This window comes from Formica exsecta, unplaced genomic scaffold (genome assembly GCF_003651465.1).
Source record: "Formica exsecta isolate Colony F162 unplaced genomic scaffold, ASM365146v1 scaffold308, whole genome shotgun sequence".
Classification (NCBI taxonomy): Eukaryota; Metazoa; Arthropoda; class Insecta; order Hymenoptera; family Formicidae; genus Formica; species Formica exsecta.
In genome coordinates this window covers 42,433-56,597 of record NW_021850337.1, presented here as the reverse complement: position 1 = coordinate 56,597, position 14,165 = coordinate 42,433, and the positions used below count along the sequence as shown (strand labels likewise).

The following is a 14,165-nucleotide window of genomic DNA, read 5'->3' as shown; positions in this document are numbered from 1 at the left end:
GCTCTTTGTACTTTCAGGTCGGTGAACGCGCATTCATCTTGTCGCGACATTTTGACGCGCGCATATTGATGTTTCGCTGTACATTCGGCAAGGCGAGAACCGGCCCGAGGTGCATTCGGCGCAGCTCGACGCGATGCGTCGCGTCGTGTCGCGCGAATGTCGCAATTGCGGTATCAAGCAGCGTATTGTCTGGTAGCGTTGTATTTGGTCGTATATAGGCCCGACCGTTGACAGCCACGAGTGTGCAACGTTAACAGGAACGTGGGATTTGGTCGGTTATTACACGCGATTCCCCCCAGCGCCCCATCCCTCTTCATCGATGGTACCAGTGTACCATCTCTCCCCCATCACCCCTCCTCTTCTCCCTGATGGACGCCCCGCTCCGGTGTCGACCCCGTTCACGTACAAGTTGTAATCAAAATTACGTGCATGCGGGCCATGCCATTCGGGGATCCGCGCACGTTGCCGGAAGGTTTACACGGATGTAAACTCGATCGACATTTGCATCGAGTCAATTGCGAAACGGCCCTCTTTGCGAATTACAGCGTCCTTTGAACACGGCGAACAAGGCTGATATAAAGAGGGAGAGATCACTTAAAAAAGCGACTTATAAATTTTCAATATTTGATCTTTAATTATATCATAAAATCTCGTCGGTTCTTTCCGTTTGCCCTCTCGATACTCCGATATCGAAACAATTGTCTGAACAGATTTCACGGTAAAAGTGAAGTGCCCGCGAGGAACTTTGCTCTCTTTCGATGTGTGCTATAAGTGTCAATTGCTACAAATGTCGGCGTTCCGTACTCGCACGGCTATCATCACTTGTATCACTTGTACTTCTTCCCTGCATCATGCGCGAATGCATCGACTGGCATCACGAGATGCCGGATGCGGAAGTGCAAATTGGATGGCACTGACACTCGCGTATGGCCGGACACTCGCGTGTAACGCCTGGCAGATTCCCCCCGAGTGTCCTCGAGCTACGACATGCGGCTTCGCTCGCGGATAATTGATTCCGTGCGAGACGAGACGAGACGAGAGTGTCCGTTCGATAAAAGAGAGAGAGAGAGAGGGAGGTATATCCGTTACGTTCGCGTACGAGCCCTCGGAATTGAAAAGTTTTCACCGACGGAACAATCTACCGCGTGCTCGCCGCTCCTGCGGTTTGAGGAGAAAAGGAACAAAGGCTGCCGTTGTTGCGACCCGGACACGATCGTGGCCACCGCCGGAGGGAAGCAATTGCTGTTTGGAGAATTCATCTCGTTGTATCCTTCGACGGACCGAATTGGAACTGTAAACGAGTATCGAGCGCCGATGTTAAGAAAGTTAATTGTAGGAAAATACATGGATCGTTGTAGCTTCACGCGAAAATAAAACCCGTGTGTTCAATTAAATATTGATTTTGTATAAGGAATATCTCACTATTACTTCGTGCTTTAGCAGGTTTTTGAAAATTGTCCATTTTTCTTTTTTACAATAATGGTTCTTTCTTCACGAAGAGAAATTTTTATGTATATTGATCGGCAGAGATAGTAACTTTGATTATATTTGCGTCAAAGTTATGATTTTGAGGAAATTATGCGTCACGAGCTACGCAGAAAACATTTTTGAAAAAATTGTAAAATTTGTACAGGTCTCTTTACATACGCGAAGAATTTTAATGACAAAGAATCTGATTTTATGAGCATGGATCCAACATTTAATTTTCATTCAGTCTGCGCTTTAGACTGTGAAACTTTGCTACGTATAAATTTTCGCGTGATTCATTATGAAAAAGAAAGACGGGCGAGCTAGAAAAACAGCTGCCACACGCTCGTGCGCGCCGATGCGGCACGTAATTAAATTTCCGGGACAAAGGTGCTTTTCCTTCCGCGGGAAGAAAAAGGAAACAACGGGGCGGGGAAAATAAACGTTGTTTACCGATAACGCGCACACGCCGAGAGAAAGTTACAACCGTGGCGGAGAGATCCGTCCTCTCCTTTACTTTGTTCCTCCGATATCGGAAACTTGAAGGATCTCCACGTATCCTCTCTCTTGTCTCTTTTATTATTTTCACGTAGTTGAAAGCACCGACTGTGGCCCACTCGGACGATAGGCGTTACGGAGTGAGGGAGTGAAGGAAAACGACAAGGGTAAGAAAGTACGGATAGGACCGACAAAGTTTTCTGTATCGTGGCATTAAGAACGGTTGACGGTGCGAAAGTACAGCGCAATTTTATCCCCTTTCAGCTTCTTTCCTTCGAAAAAGCTACGCAGAGATCTCTCGAAACTTACGACAGCTCCGTATTGCGGACCGATGAAAGTCTCTGAGATGCCAAGAACAAACAGAAATAAATTTTGACATATAAAGCACTGAAGGTAATAATGTTAAACCGCGTCGAAAGCAAATTATATGGACAAATCGTTGAAGGAGGCTATGTAAAACGCGCGCGTTTATAAAAAATTCGTGACAAAATTTTTCTCTTTGCAGCTTATAAATTTATAAAAGTCTAGAGATACTTAAAATTTTGTACACGTGTAGAGGATTTATACAATTCTTGAATTTTTCATTTCTTATAACGATTAAAACATGATTTAAAATTTACAATTTAGAGTAAACTAACTCTCTTTTCTCACTTGGCTTATCTTATATCGTTTAATTGATGGACATATGTGTTTTTTTTTTTTTAGAAAATGGGGATTAGTTATTTGTAAACTTAATGTTATTTTTCAGTTCAGAGACAGATCGAAATTGAATGCCAAGGCACTGTTTCCGTTTGCTCTCGATGCTCGACATATATCTCAGCGAGCATCGCGAGAAGCGTTTCTTCCTCCCTTTTTTCGCGTCAGCACGGACGAATCCGGATACCCCCGAGAGGTGTTTTTCAGCTGTACCTCCGGCGTGGCGTATAAAAATTTATGATCGGCGTGTTATCGAGCGACGCGAAAGATTGAAGCGCTCACGTGCCATGAGAAAATCTCGTGCCAGTAACACATGCTTTGAAGCAAATAACACGTCGTACGTGTGACAGAAAAAAAAGATATACCGAGAATAATGCTTACAAACCGATTACGGGATATTTGATCTTGAGAATAATTTCGTGATATAATTGCAAGAATTTTATTGCGAGCGAGATAGCTACCCGAGAAAGATTACTGAAAATGTAGGGAATTTCAAGTGACATTTGCGTGTGTGCGACCTTATTTCGTAATATTCCAATTTGCGGCTTCAAAGAGAGTTAGACCGTATCCTACAATCCCTTCGCAGACGCGTAATGCTAATGCGTCAAAGGAACGTCGGCGGGAATATTCGGGGAGAAGCGTAAAAATTTCAACGGGGAAACGAATTTTATATAACCCCGCTTCGGGAGGCCAAATATTTGCATGCACCGCGAGCGCAGAGATGAAATTCTGCGAAACGGATTTACTCTCCCGAGCGCAGGACGTCCTCCTGGATATGGAAACCATTCTGTTGCGGGGTCGCAGCGTCTGATTCAATCGTATCATAACTACTCGTCGACATGGGGCGCAACTATGCCTCGCAGCAGCTTGCATTATCCTCCTGCTTCCTCTTCTTTGCGAGAGGCTCTCGTTACGCAGCGAACGCACGGCTCGCTCGCGCAGCACGATGCAAACAGAGAACATACTTCACGAGATTACGATTATAGATGCAGCTCGTAAATACGCTCGATTCATCCTTGAGGGAAATCTCTCGAACGAGATTGAATCGAACGTAACGTTATGTTTGTACGTGCAATTTTTTACCGCCTATATATTTTTCGATAAAATATATCTTTAAATTTTACGGACTAAAACGACAGAGCAATTTTAAATAATACGCATACCGATTCATTAAGTTTATTTTTTTGTCTTAAGCGCGGTTTCCGCGCGAAAAATATTATGGAAGTGATTACACAGGCTAAGCTCGAATGTATCCTCGAATTTCCCTAAAAAAAAAAAAAAAAAAAAAGTCGGATTTCGTTACGAACATTAGTCGCTTCAACGACATCGTCCACTCATTGGAATCATAGTACATCTTTCGGCCGGATGGTTTCCCGAAATGGGTGGTCGCAGTCGGTCCGAAATCGATTTAGCGGAATCGATTGCGCGTCCACGCAACCAGGATGATCCCTCTCGCTCGGTGCCGGATTCTCTTGCGCAAACAACGGTATTCTGCACCGGCCACGATTATCGAAAGTGCTCGTGCGTGCGGGATAACCCGAATCGCGATGACGGATCGCGCGCGCGGATCCATTGGACGAACTCGATTAGAATCCTTTGAACCGTGATCGTTGCGCCGTCCAGGGACAATGGAGCCGGCGGGATTGTTCGCGGGCGTAGCGCCAGGACACGTGACACCCGTATACACAGGGATAATAGATCTTAGTCGTCGTTTCGCGACAGCGTATCGCGATTCGAACTCTTAAAGCGACGATACAATGAGGCTCGATATATTATCGACATCTACGTAATTGCTTATTGATCGCCTCCGCGGCTTCGTTCTCTCCATTGTCACGCAAAACTGCATCCCGTAGTTTACGGATAGGGACATATGAAGAGCGTATCACGAGCGATGTGTTGTCATTGTCGCGAAATCTGTGCAGTATATGGAAGAAAATAGAGCACCTAACGAAACCTAGAAACCGATTGAAAACGATTTGCGCCAGATACAGAACGTGTACACTGTTTCGCTCATAATATTTTAATTGATATGTGCTAATTTCTTACTATATATCTCATCTTTTTTTCTCAGTATACATAAAGGATAGGGAAAAGAGGTCTTGTTTAATAAGTAAATATTTGGAGTCGACCAGATCACGATAAAGCCGAGTAAAACTCTTAGAAACTGTTACTTAAAAGAAGTAAAGTAAACTGAGTAATCATTTTACTTAGCAATAGAATAATATTTTTCTGTGTGTAGTTTAAACGTTCAAAAATATCTATCGGAATGATCTGTTGAGCAAACGCAGGAGTAAACTACGAATTAGGAAGCGCAAACTCGCGAGATACCCGGTAACGAGTTCTACTCGATCCCTGATTCCGGTCATCATTGCCCAGAGGCTCGCGGGATAGAAGGGCGAGAGATTCGGTCTAACGAGCAAACGAATCTTACGGAATGAAGGGACGGCAACCCCTCTTTCCCCTAGAGGACAGCAGATAATGCCGTTTACACGGGCTTCGCCCGCGGGAATACGGGGTGGCCGACGTAAATTCTTCTGTTATATTTAAGCGCCTTGGCGCGCCCAACGTAAACGATGCCACGAGATTTTCTTTTTGTTTCCCTTTCGGAATTTAATCTGCTTTAAAAACATTCTCGTCGCTCGAGACATTTAATTAAATATCTAAATGGTCTGACGTTTTTTGGTGACTAAATTGCGGTGTTATCCGGGTATTATTAATTAGGATGACATTTAAATATAATAATACTTTTTACTTTAATATATAACAATGAATTAAAATAAATTAAAATATTACAGTCATTATTTTTTTAAAGTTTATCTGTAAAATCATAAAATTATTATTGTTTGTCATTATCACGGCATCGTGTGTATATATATATATATATATAATCTTAGGCCGACGTTTTCTTAAATTATACATTTCGATTTTTAGAATTAGAAAGACTTCGAATAAGAAAATATTTTATTTTAATTATAATTACTGATATAAAATAAAAAATTACTTTTCTTTCACGAAACTCACCAAGCGATGCAATAGCGTCGCGAGTACATAAGAAATATATTTGCGAAATATTGAGTATATATGTCTATGTTTAATATTTGTACTGATAATAAGTATTACAATGTAATTATGGTAATAATGTAAAATAAATATATAGAGAATATAATTTGTATTTCTGAAAAAGCGCATATATATATATAGATTGTAATACTTCCAATATATGCATATTTGTATTATACATATAAATCCAAATTATTATACAGTACAGCCATATATCATATAATTAATACTTCAGAGATATTAAATTTCTAACTAAGTTAATTATTACAATTAATATCCAAGAATGCTATTTAAATTATAACATATAATTATAATATTGTTCGTATAATACAAATATCATAAATGCATAACATTAACCATTCTATAACTATAATATAATATTAACATTTGTGCAGTTTCGTTTACAGACTATAAAAATTGACATAAAAACGTTTATATATTTCGTATATTTTATTAATTGATTTAATAAAATACGAATTATATAATAATTACTAATCATATCTATCTCATATAACATGCTAATTTTATTTTAATTTATCTTAACTTGTTTATCTCTGTAACTAAATTATTACTACAAGAATTAATAAGAAAGACTTTTATATTTTATATTAGTTTATATTTAAACAAAAAATAATCATTGCAGAAATTTCATATGATTATTCTATTAAATATTTTTGTTATTGTATACGTCGAATTTTATATATCCGATGTATAATAATAATTTTTCTAAATATTAATTATACATATTGCTATAATTTAGATTTTATGTTTGTATGTTGCAGATCAATACTTCAACGTAATCAACTTCGCTGTTGTACATTGACTGGTGAGTAACAAAAATTTTCATTTAATGGTAAATAAAAAACGTCAAATGCATATAACCCATATACGTATGTGTATGTGTATGTTTTAATTTTCTTTTCTTTTTTTTTTAATTTGATTCGTAGCATACAAATATTCTAGATACTTGTTTGTATTTGGTACATGCATTTTTTACTTTTGATATTACACATGCTCTTATTGTTATTAAATATTTCGAAACGGCACTTATAAAATATAACGTGTCAGTAAATAATATATTATGTATATTTCGATATTAAAATTAGAATAATATCAAGAATATAATTTTAATTTAAATATTACCATCAAATATAAATACTAAAATGTACATGTTTTAAATCAACTCTTTTATGAGTTTAAACTTGTCTCTAAAAATGCGTGGAGCATTATTGTCAAAAATTTTCACAGTATCCTGCATATGTAGGACATCACTATATTTTCTCTCAAACGCAGGCCACAGAATAATAGAGATTTTAACGTTGAAAGTAAGAAATTATGATAAACGACGGGCTTCCGTCGAATTTACGTCAAGGAGGAATTGATTTGAAATTTGTCGGAGACTCGAACAACCGAGGGAAAATATGGGAGTCCGTTATGCAAAATGTGCATTTTACCCGGGAATAATCTCCCGAACAAAAACGTTAGCTTGAATGCATTTTGCAAGTGAACGGTATTGATATACATTGCGGGCGGCGAGATCTATTTTCCATCGTCATCATTCACGGGAGCCGGTACATGTTCGAACTTATCAATACGAATCTATCTGAATCAAAATTGATTCGGATGGATTAATCTCGAATCTCCATACCGCTTTATCTTCGTCGTTGCATGATCTTTACTATCTTTAATATCGGACCGATTTCCGGCGAGAAATGACAAAAAAATCGCTAAAATCTAACGATCGTAGAACTTCGCGGGAATTTATTCGTAATTTTTTTTTTTTTTTTAATCGAACTGTATACATCGTTTTTACTGCAAAATTGGCGAAAAAGAGAGCAATAGAAATGTTTAGAAATGTAGCGAAGAGCGATATTGTAATTAATAAAAATACAAGCCATCCGAGGAAATAACTAGCGCTCGTTCTCTCTCAGCAGTTTAATTTCTTCCCCGGGATGAATTATTTTCATTTGTTTTCTTTTTTAATTTGAATGAACGTCCATGAAAAAGTCATCCCGATTCGTCCGCGGCCGTTAAAAACGCCATCGCGTCGAATGAACAATTTGATGACAATTCGCAACTCTGTAAACGCTCCACTTCCGCGGTGTATGACATGCGTACGTGCGTTACGTACATGTGTGCGTGCGTGCGTATACGACCACGGGGCGGGATGCACTTTGGCGCTTGAATTTAGAGCCGATTAATAAATAAGCTCCAGATGGATCGCGGCGACGGCGCCGGCGGCGAGCCCGGGAAACGGCGGGTAGACGGGAGGCACGGCAAATATCAGGACAATTACGAGCAGGTGCAGCCGCGAGCGCAAGAGTCGACCGCGTCGCTTAAACTTCACTTAAATAAGCGCACGCGCACGTGTACGTATGCAGTCTCGCAACGGTCTCTCGCTCGCAAGAATTTATGCCGTTCGCCCTCGGCACTTCGAATTTATGTTAAGAACCACCTGCGCCAAACTGGCTGACTCCTGATACTTGTAAATCGCCGGGAAGACCTTCGCGCCGACGGTAATTACTAATCTTTAATTGGTTTGCAAGCGCAGTACAGATCTTGCATATATGTCTGAACAACCGTGACAGAGTTTCATCAGGTCTTATACATTGCAAGTGCCGTCTAAGGGTTGCCTATACGGGAAAAAATATTTTTTATTACTTTTTCTACGTATATTATATTAATCGAAGGTACGCCTTCATAAATAAACTTCTCTTATAGCTTTTGTTCCAATAAATTATCTAAACATTCATCGAATATTTTAGATCTGTATCACTTTTTAAAATCTTTTCTCATAAAAATTAAAATTCTCTATCTATCAAGTATCCTTTACTTTTGATCATAATTATTATTACTTTCTAAGTCTCACATATGTCATCTCATATAAAAAATCTAACAATGTCGAAGAAATAGACATGATATAAAAAAAACTTTTAAAAAATTTATCTGATAATATACAACTCATGTCTCATTGTTTCAAATTGCTTATCATAATGCCGCTATTATATCTCCTGTGAAAGACGGGGAAGTATTAAGCTGCGAACATTTTCATTAATAACAGCGTTAAGTATAATGCTCCGGTAAATCGGATATAGAATGTACGACAGACAAGCGGCGTGTGATACGTTTTATTGCTCTTTCGTATGATATACGTATTATAATACGTAAATATGTACGGTGAATTTTATCACGGTAAACGGGATTACACGCGTGCACAATGCGTTATCGATTTAGCCGGTGCGCCAACGATCTTGTGAAACGCTCTATGGTGGCCGGCTCGACCGGCCGGGAACGGTACACAAAAAGGCGTGGTAATTTCATCGAACTCGTTATTCGCTACACTCAACGGCTCTTGATTAGATTTCCACTTGAATCGAAAGCTTCTCGAGTAAAGTGCAGCGACAGACATGGTGGGACGAGTGTTCTGGTCGGAAATATTCCAAACCGTGCGCGAAACCGACTTGCAACCGGAAAACAAATTGTCCGTCTTTCCCGTGCAAATAGAATTTGCGTAGTCAAAGTCGACGCTTTGGCCGAGGAAGAAAAATATTCATGGGTAAAACTTTAGCGCGGAACTCCCAAACTGGAAGATTGCGCGTTGTATCGAATCTTTACTAAAAAGAGGAAAAATAATAATTTCACCCAAACACACACAACTCTCTGTCAAAATTCTCATGCGAAACGTATTTTTCACCCTTTGTTTCTCGCGTGACTCGCGAGTCGCGTTTAATTAACGAAATTTATTAAGCGAAGCGACTCTCGTCGCATTAAGTCTAGGAAATGTAGAACTTTAAATGGAGGCAAATTGGTTTCGATCGATGTTTCACGGAAGCGCGGTTTAACACGCCGCGAGCGGGACGCGTTAATGACGTTCGAACTCTTTACTCGGTACATTCTCGCCGAGCAGATCCACGCAAGTCAAGCGGATCCAAATTCCTACTCGGTCGCCGCGCGACCTCATCGACTGCCTTGTTTGCGCGTCGTGATTCGTAATGAAGATCGATATTTCTCGCGGATTGTTGCGATTGCGTACGGATACGCGTTTAACACGTGCACGCACACGACGCAGCCGACACCATTGTGAAACTATCAGATCGTAATTAAACCGTTCGTCGAAGCGAGGCTCGCGCGAAAAAAGGGCGTTGAGCGGAATATAGTATGAATCGGCCTTTATAAAGGATGGCAGTTACCGTCTCTCGTAATTGGCCGCCGGCAGAAAATGTATGGGTAGACTCTGTTTCGCTCTCGAAATTCGACCTCATCCTGCGAAACCACTAGCATTTGTGTCTACGGTATCTCTTCGCGGGAGCAATAAACTTTGCATTTATGAGGACGCAGAGCGCGTGAAATCGCACGATAAAGAGCTCTAGACACGCGGTAGGAACCGTTTATACCGTCTAATCCTCGGGAGATTAGAGGAAGGGCTCTCGGGGCGCGACAGGACTGCTTAAATAGCAGACTGATGAAACGCGAGGGGATGAAAAAAATTTAAGCCTCGCCGGAAAAAAATCGGCGACACTCGACGGACGTTTTTTAATGTCGAGCGTATTCCTGAGCGACGGTCGGCCGTCGTTTTACTCGTTTCGAGAACACGAAACGACGAGCGGATAGGCGGCCATCGGATGCTCCGCGGATAACCGCGGATATCCGGAGTATGATTACGTACGTATTACAAGCCGTATATCGAATACCCCGGTCGTTACCGCGGAATGATTTTGATCGGATTCCAGCTAGTTTCCAATCAGGGCAATCTCCTTTTAATTGGATCATTAGGCCTTTGTTAAGTCGGACATGCGTGCCGTTCGGTGCAACGACTGATTAACCGTGACTAGCTCTTCTCCAAAGATTTAGCGCGCGCGTTGAAACTACAGCTGGGTCTTTGTTTCATTATTTCCCGAACGCAATTTCAACACTAGAGTTTACAGATAACGTCGCTATTTTTTCAAGCGTATTATATAGCGCTGTTTTCAGGCGGAAGTTATGCAGTTTCCCTTGACCAAGCATGCGCGAATCGGTCGGAACGCGCGGAATGAAATTTTCGCGAAAAATTTTCGTTTTTTTGTCGGTGCTGACGCGCGCGTGAACAACCGAAAACGATGAAAAAGTATGCTGGCATTTCGATCAATTTGCAAGATAGGTTCCTGAGAGTGAAATTCTGTTTTTTCACATGAAAGCAAGAGAATGCTTTTCTAACTAGAAAATTGTATTTTCCAATAAAACGCACAACTAAACGTATCGTGAATGCTTTTGATTACTTTATTGGCAACGCAGAGATACGAAAATATGAGAAATTATTCGATGTTGTTGAAATTTATCACAAATAAACCAATAATTTGCTCTATCATTTCTTCTTTAATTAAATTATTCCAATTATCTCAGTATTTTTGCCATTATTTCTTCCTTTTCAGCTTTATATGACGCACATTAATCTTATCATTTTCTGAGTTTTATATATTAAGTGTAATATAATTTTGTTAAGAAATTAAATATACGTTCGGAAATTTAGTTTAATTACAAAAATATTGTAAAAGAGGTAAATTTTTTATTTTGGGTTGAAACACGCGGAATGATATAATAGCATCAAAAAATTGTATTGCGTGTATTAAACAAAAAAGTTATTTTAAAAAAACATTGCGTGTATATTAAAAAAAAAAAGCTATTTAAATATAGAAATAATAAAAACATATTCCTCTAAACGAACACAATTATCTTTCATGTACATTGCAACGCATATTTAACGCCATGCACCGCAAAATGTTAAAATTAAAAATGGTTTAATGTTCAAAAATGCATTTTGCGGGTCATATCTAACGGGTCGCGCATTCTAACATCGTTTTTCTATCCCGATTAAATATTGTTCGATCGTTAAAAGCACATTTTTCGTGAGTTATAGCCGACCGACCGTGCGTTATCCTTTTTATGGAACCGTTAAATTAAATATCGCTTTGTAAGGCGAAATACTAATGAGAATATGCGATTTTAAAGAAAACAATCACGTTCTCGAGAATGAAACCTTGTATCTAAAGAAGCACTCAAATGATTTTTCAATTTGTTTTATAATAGGAGATATTCTCGCACAAAATGATATTTTCACATAAAATTTTTTAAACATTTATTTAGTGTAATTCATATATTTGTTTAAAAAATCTTTTTGCATATTTTATTTTATTATAAGACAATTCTTTCTGTTATTTTTTTGCTCTTCTCATGGCACAATGACTTCAAAATCTATTAATTAATTTAACTATTCACAAATCACACAATTGATAAATTAAACTTTGCCTAATCTATATAAAGAAATATGTCCAACGGTATGAAAAGAGTTCACGAGATAGAAAAGGATGACTTTTGAGACGGATTTCGTCGGGCTGGCACGAGCATGAGCAACGAACCGCGAAATGAAAATTTTATCGACGCATCGAGCCGTCCGGTGAAATCTCTCGATATTACTTAATAACTACGATCGATCGAAGGGAACGAGGCGAAGGCGGCCCGCATCAGAAAAATGAAAGGCTCGCGAATGTTCCGGAGTCCCTTTGGCAACTTCGATCGTTCTCGGCCGTGACTAACACGACTTATTATCGACAGAAGTCGAGAGGAAGCAACAGAACATCTATCGACAACTTCAAATAAAATTCGCTTGCAATAAAAGCCGCTTTCCTGTTATCTCGCTCCAAGTCTCGTATCTTCAATGATTCTGTAACTAATTAAATGTTTCTTTAATAGTCTTTTCTTTCTCTCTCTCTCTCTCTCCCTCTCTCTTACTCTCTTTGAAAGAAATTCTTTCACTATTGCATCGAAGAATACATTCGTGTAGATTCCTGCATTTCGCTCTAGTATACGAGATTCGAATGTAAAGTTCGTATTACGGAGGCAGGTATCGTTCCCGGGAGAAACATATGCGTTCCAAAATCGACGAACGTAAAAACACGCGCGTGTCTCGATGCTTTATGCATCGGCGTCGCGCCGCGGCAGGAAAGTGACCGTGCTGTGGTTTATGCAGTCGTAGGCGAACGCTGGAAAACGCATAAATATTCGCCGGCATGTGCACATACGAGGAGGGGATATACGTGCTTTCGTAAGACCAAAAGTGCCGTGTTGGCATGGCGATTTTGAATTCTCTTATCCCGGCGACCACTCTTATCTCGGTTGGCAAAAGGACCCTGGATTTACGAAACCTAAAATATTTTGCACTCTCGCGCGATAACGTGCATTACGCATCTGCAAAATATCTCAGAATTCTAATATAATTTTATAATAAATGAAATAAAAAAAAATTTTTTTACAAATTTTCATAACTTTGATAAGGTCAATGATAAGCGGGATTACTGAAGTAGATCCGTCTTTGCGTACTTTTCGCGGAATAAATTTCTGATGCGGCATGTAATCTAACAAAAAGTTTCAAGTTGATTTTTGATCGTAAGATATGCTCCAAGTTTTTCGCAAAAATCAGTTCAATCTGCATGATATCCAAATAAACAAACGAGTAAAACAGACAGGGAAATTGGATAGAATCACTCTCGATAATACAAAAAATAAAAGTAAAGAAAAAAGAAATAGTAAAAAAGAAAAAGGATCTTACTTTATTTTATATCTGCAAATAATTTTTATGTCAAAAATTATTCTTTGTTTGATAAGCTATGGATGGGATGATAAATTTTATGAGAAGTATATGTATAACCTTATACAGACGCATATTATATATATATATATTTATAGCAATATATTGCACGTGCAACGAAAGTGGCCCTCGCGAATTTCCGCATTTACAAAAGTGAAGAATGTCTTCCCAAGTGAGCGCGCAATAATTCTTCGCATACAGAAGAATACTTTCATCCGCGTCGTTCTTTACTGCTTCAGCATAAATCTGCCTGACGCAATGTGCAGATACGTTATTGCTAATATGTAAATATGCTAGCAACGTATATGAGTATGTGCGTGTGTGTTAGCATGGAACGCATTTATGGTATATCAGAAATTGACTCTGTAATCTGGATTCTAAGACTTACAAGGACGAGGATACAAAATGAGAATCGATTCTTGACGTTATTTTATGATCAGCTATATATCATTTATGATCTACAATAGTTCCGTTTTTTTGTGTTTTGCCTGGACTAAAAGTTTCTGAAACACTTTCGAAGAATGAGAAAAGAATTCAGATGTTTGTCGTAATAAATGAAAACTGAAAAGAAGAAAAATTCGATAGGGATTCGTTAGAGTAAAAATCCCGTGCGCAAACATAAACCCATTGCTGTATAACTCTACATTGTATGAACGATATCGTTTCAGCTAAGATTTAAGAAAGGAAAGGAATGAACAGAAATAAAAGAAACGAATTCTTGGCTTTCAGAAAATTCCGATTTTGCGAGACGCTTTTTCGCACGCGTCATCGAGAAGTTCGAGAGAAAAATCTTAAAATTCACTGTCTTGTAAAACCTTTTTCT

The 14,165-nt window shown here is 39.0% G+C and overlaps 1 long non-coding RNA gene across 1 annotated transcript in view; it reads left to right on the top strand.

Moving 5' to 3' along the window:
- The window catches only part of LOC115237725, a 113,229-nt gene extending 106,630 nt beyond the window's left edge, over window positions 1-6,599 (top strand). The window contains exon 5 of the long non-coding RNA XR_003884384.1: window positions 6,504-6,599. This is a non-coding gene — a long non-coding RNA (uncharacterized LOC115237725). The remainder of the gene's footprint in view (window positions 1-6,503) is intronic.
- The last annotated feature ends 7,566 nt before the right edge of the window (window positions 6,600-14,165 follow it).